This window comes from Aulostomus chinensis, chromosome 2, assembly GCF_037954235.1.
Source record: "Aulostomus chinensis isolate RoL2024-O1b breed Wild chromosome 2, RoL_Achi_v1.0, whole genome shotgun sequence".
NCBI classification, from domain to species: domain Eukaryota; kingdom Metazoa; phylum Chordata; class Actinopteri; order Syngnathiformes; family Aulostomidae; genus Aulostomus; species Aulostomus chinensis.
The window spans coordinates 7405751-7411750 of NC_141321.1; positions in this window are offsets into that span (position 1 = coordinate 7405751).

Genomic DNA, 6000 nt, shown 5'->3' on the forward strand with positions numbered 1-6000 from the left:
CTCAATTTCGGTATTTGGTAGACTGGGTACGAAATGACCCAAACTCTGTCTGGTTAGATATTGAAACATACAATTTGGGAAAACCAATAACACTAGCTAGTCTCCCTTTTATTTTGAACCGAAAAGACTCGGAGATTGTGGAGGGCAATTTTATTGTCAAATCTACGCTAAAGATTTGGGATATGATTAAAAAATGGGAGAAGAGAATAGGTGTTTTATCACCAATTACCCCAATACAGAAAAATTCAGATTTTCTCCCAGGAATGATGGACAATGTTTTTTCTTTATGGGAGAAGGCAGGTATTAGAACTTTAAAGGACTTATTTGAAGGAGGTAGAATGATGTCTTTTGATCAACTAAGACTAAAATATAAACTACCCCAAACACACTTTTGTAGGTTCCTACAAGTGAGAAGTTTTATTCAGAATCAAACTGAGTGCAGATTTAATTTGGAACTGTCACCCACTGAACATATACTTGATAAAATACATAACAATAAGTTTATAGTGAGGCGTTGCTATGAGGCCCTCTCTAAGTCCTGTAAAGTGGATCATGACATCCTACAAACGTGGGCTCAGGACCTTGGGGTGGTGATGGATGAGGATACACGGACAAGTATATGGGAGAATGCTAACAACATATCCATATGTAACAGAACAAAAGAATTACAATTCCGGTTGTTACATCGTCTTCAAATATTGCCTCAACTCAGAAATAAAATGGACCCAAAGAAATCAGCTCTGTGTATTAAGTGTCGTACAGAGGTGGGGAGTTTTCTACATACTGTGTGGACCTGTGTACATATTCAGGATTTCTGGGGGAAGGTTGTTTCAAGGTTGAACTTGGTATTTGATGGAGAATTGGATTTGGATCCGCTATGCCTTCTGTTAGGAAGACCACATTTGAGAATCAAGAATATCTACAGGAAAAAATTGTTGAATGTGTTGACCTATGCTGCACGTAAAACCATATTATTAAAATGGATCTCAAACAAATCACCCACAGTTTCAGAATGGCATGAGGTAATTTTTGATCTTTTACCGATGGAATATTTAACGTATTGGTCTCGTGGCAAAATTGATCTTTTTTAAGATGTATGGACTCCATTTTTCCAATATGTTGGGCTGAGGATATCCAATATATTTTGGAAGGTACTTCCCAGACCAAAGAAAGATGGTTGAAGGCTGTGAAAAGACTTTGATATCGGTATCTATGTCTATTGTATTTTCTAGTTTATTAACAGTATCCCACTATGTTTGTGAACTAAGACTGCGTGTGCTGGTTTGAGGGGTGGGGTGGGGGGGTGTAAAATATAAAAGTTGTGTAAATGTAATTAAGACACAATGCATATGTAAAATCTGTCTACATTTGAGTTGTATGGTTTATATGCACAATTTATAATAAAGACATGTTTCTAAAAAAAACAAAACTGGTTCGCTCAGTTCATTTCTCAGCAAAACCGTCTTCAACATCTATGAATGATGCTTCTTTTTTGAAATATAAACAGAAATATGACATCACTTTTGAGTACTGGGAATTTGCTTTGATCTGGGGACCACCAGGTAGGGAGCCAAAAGGGACTTAACCTCCAACTTGTCCAGCCACCACCCAATCCTCAGTTAGTTGCATGGGGGTGGGGGGCACTTTTGGTAATTGTAGTCTCGTGTACATGGTCAGTAAAAAAAAATCAAGTGGGTTCTCTTGATTGTGGTTGGACCAATGTCATCAGTAGTCCATGAGAGGCCCCTTTACAGTTTGGCCCCCAAGCAATTAGCTAGTGTTTCCTTCCCTGTTGCAATGCCCCTGGGCACCATCTTTGGTTGGTTGGTGAGCAGACAGTTTGGTGTCTGTATGGGCACAACTCAACTGCACACATTCACTGAGTCACGAAGAACAAGTTGTATCAAGTAACTCTCCCGAACCACAAATTGTTACATATCTGGTCGTGTATGGGTGTATTCTAGAACTTACACAGGGCCTTGAAGCCCATCTGCCTCAAGTTCTTGTGATATGAAAGGTCACTCCAGCTACGGACTTGTAACTGAATCTCTCAATATTTTAAAAAAAATATAGATGAAATGCCAGCTACAATGTCAAAGGAGACAAAGACCTAACTTGCCCTCAGCTCTACGTCTTTCAGTTTAATGTTACAGTTTTTCTCGATTGCCTGCACACTGCACACTGAAAGCAAGCCTCATGGTCTCAGAACTCAACACACAAATCCAAAAACACACACACAGTGGGCAAAACCCATCACTTCGCCTGCAAAATGAAGCTTTACTTTCAAAACAAGGTAATTTCTTCTCAAAATGGTATTTTGTTGTCAAATGACAAACACAAACCTTAAATGAGTAGACAGTTATAAGATTCAGTAGAACACTGATGTGCTCTACATAAAACACTACGATGAAAGGAAAGCTCTTTTTCTGCATTCATCATAATGCCTTTTTTGTTTAGTGTTACACTGCAGACAGATGTCAAATATTTTAGAATATAGTTTTTATAACCAGAACAAACAAATGAGGAACGGTGACAAATACATTTTATTTTTCCCAACAAAACAATGTACACAGTGTACAACCCAACCATCACAAAGATGCCGGACAGCCTCATCCCCTCTTGATGTCTTTGGACTGTGGGAGGAAGCTGGAGTACCAGAGAGAACCCACACAGGAACAGGGAGAACATGCAGACTCCACACAGAAAGATCCTGTGCTGCAGCCAGGACTGGAACCCTGAACCTTCTTGCTGTGAGGCCACAGTGCTGACCACTGCACCACCATGCAGCCCAGAAAAAATGCAGTTACAGTAAAAAAAAAAAAAAAAAAAAAAATCCCAATGCTGCATCCTGTCTTCAGTTCATGTCAGGCTTCAACTCCTCATCGGGATCTATCGCCTGGCATGGTGAACCCAGCCATGAAAAGAATCAACTGTTATATCTCCAGATGCATCTTACATTGCTTGGAGAAGGGTTATACGTGTTTGTGCTCACTGGTCATACACCTTCCATCTCCAGGCAGAAAAAAATTCCTCAGTCGGATTGAGCAATGGAGAATATGGAGGAAGATAAACAACTAAAAAGCATAGGTGGGCAGTGAACCAGTTCTGAACCAGAGCAGCTCGGTGGAAACTTACATTGTCCCAAAGACAACGTACCTGAGCTGCTCTGGGTTGTCTAACTCATCTGGAGTGTGGTGTGTAGAGTGTCCAGGAATGTGATCAGAGGGGCAGTATTATAGGGGCCGAGGGTAGCATGGTGATGGATGATGCCGTGGTGGAAAATTGCTGCACACATTGCGATGTTCTTACCTATTCTCATTTCGGAAAGTCCGGATGATGGATGCCACAGTGTACCTGCTCAAATTTGGCTGTCCTCTTTGCCCGTCTGATCAACCATGGTCTAACATGGTTGACCACACGGGCAACCAAAGTGGCTCAGATCTCATCTGAAATTACAGTCCTTGGCCTTCCTCATCCTCGTCCTCCCCCTCCTCCTCCTCTTACTCCCACTCCTCTGGCTCTGCCTCTGTTGGCATCCATTGCTCCAAAATAGAAGCGCTCACCTGTTGCCCTTTCATGCTAAAGCTCTGATTGCTAATTGTAGAACTGTGTGACAAGATTGTAGAACTGTGTGACAAGTGTTTGCCCATGTGACGAGTCAGCCATCCGCGTTTCTGCTTCCTCTTCATTCGCCGTCTCTGCCGCTTGCCGGTACCGACAACAATCCAAGGGGCTCCCGCCGATCTCGCTATCTCTTGAGGGACCGTGAAAAGGCGTTCGTGACTTCGGTTTCTGCCCTAAATCCGATCCCTATCAGGTCCTGGCGGCTGTCAATGGGGTTTCCGTTTCATGGGTGTATCCAGGGAAGACGAAAAAGACATAGAAAACACACAAGGGTGCAGGGTAGTGCAGAGCCTGGAGCCGCTGCGTCCGTGCGCGCCGCCATCTTGAGCAGAAGAAAGAAAAGAAATGTGGTGTATTGTTTAAATAAGACCTCATGAACACCTGTCCATTACCATACTATTACCATATTTTCACTAAGCTGCAATGTAAAGTGCTAATCATGGCCCTCCACCACCATTGTCTTTGAACATTTGGACCTCTAGAATATTTTGTGATGTGATGAAGAAGGGGGGAAAAAAATCATTCCAAAGAGCAAAGCCTTTATTCTCATGGGGGTGGGTGGGTGAGTGAGGTTTCATTGCATGGTTGTCCAGCATCAACAGTTGGAGGGCTGCTGTCATCAGGCACTTTCAGGGGACCGCTCATCTTCTGTCATCTTTATCTGTGATGACTGGAGTCAGTCAAGATGACAGCAGTTCTGATTAGGATGATGCATTGATCTTCTTACAGCTGACCAACCTCTCAGTGACGCTCTTGTATGAAAGCCTGTTTAAGCAAACAACAATGAAAATTGCTCGAGTTTATTAACAGAGGAGATTTGACCGTCAGGTTGTCCCAGAGAAGGAAGGCTCAGTTGTACGTTCAGTAGTACACGCCTCACATTCAACTCATTCATATTCTTTGCATGTTTTATTTTCCAGGTTTTGAAACGTAGAAATATAACGCACATCTCTCCACAGTAGAAACAAACAAACCTTGAATGGCACATGAGTCTGACCTGCATCAGAGGTGAGGAAACCTACCATGAGGCATTTGATGTTCTGTCGGTTGACTGAACCGACTTTTGCTCTTGTAATGAAGCCTGTTTTGTGGCAAACATCAGTTAACGATGAATGTTTGATTGTGTTTATTAGCCAAGTGGATTTGACCAACAGGATCGTGAGAGGGTCTGTGAAAAGGAAGTTTCCCTGGGACGACGAAGACTGCGAGCCACCAGCAGTACGTTGGACACGTCTCACACCGAACTCATTTCTATTCTTTGCCAGTTTCATTGTTCAAAATCGGAAAAAAACAACAACAAAAACCGATTTTAACATATGTCTCTCCACAGAAAAAATTTAAAGTAGCACATGAGTCTGACCTGCATCAGAGGTGAGGAAACCTACCATGAGGCATTTGATTTTCTGTCGGTTTACTGAACCGACTTTCGCTCTTGTAATGAAGCCTTTTTTTGTGGCAAACATCAGTTAACGATGAACGTTTGATTGTGTTTATTAGCCAAGTGGATTTGACCAACAGGACCGTGAGAGGGTCCTTGAAAAGGAAGTTTCCCTGGGACGATGAAGACTGCGAGCCACCAGCAGTACGTTGGACACGTCTCACACCGAACTCATTTCTATTCCTTGCCAGTTTCATTGTTCAAAATCGGAAAAAAACAACAACAAAAACCGATTTTAACATATGTCTCTCCACAGAAAAAATTTAAAGTAGCACATGAGTCTGACCCGCATCAGAGGTGAGGAAACCTACCATGAGGCATTTGATGTTCTGTCGGTTGACTGAACCGACTTTCGCTCTTGTAATGAAGCCTGTTTTGTGGCAAACATCAGTTAATGATGAACGTTTGATTGTGTTTATTAGCCAAGTGGATTTGACTAACAGGACCGTGAGAGGGTCTGTGAAAAGGAAGTTTCCCTGGGACGACGAAGACTGCGAGCCACCAGCAGTACGTTGGACACATCTCACACCGAACTCATTTCTATTCTTTGCCAGTTTCATTGTTCAAAATCGGAAAAAAACAACAAAAAATGATTTTCACATATGTCTCTCCACAGAAAAAAGTTAAAGTAGCACATGAGTCTGACCTGCGTCAGAGGTGAGGAAACCTACCATGAGGCATTTGATGTTCTGTCGGTTGACTGAACCGACTTTCGCTCTTGTAATGAAGCCTGTTTTGTGGCAAACATCAGTTAACGATGAACGTTTGATTGTGTTTATTAGCCAAGTGGATTTGACCAACAGGACCGTGAGAGGGTCTGTGAAAAGGAAGTTTCCCTGGGACGACGAAGACTGCGAGCCACCAGCAGTACGTTGGACACGTCTCACACCGAACTCATTTCTATTCTTTGCCAGTTTCATTGTTCAAAGTCGGAAAAA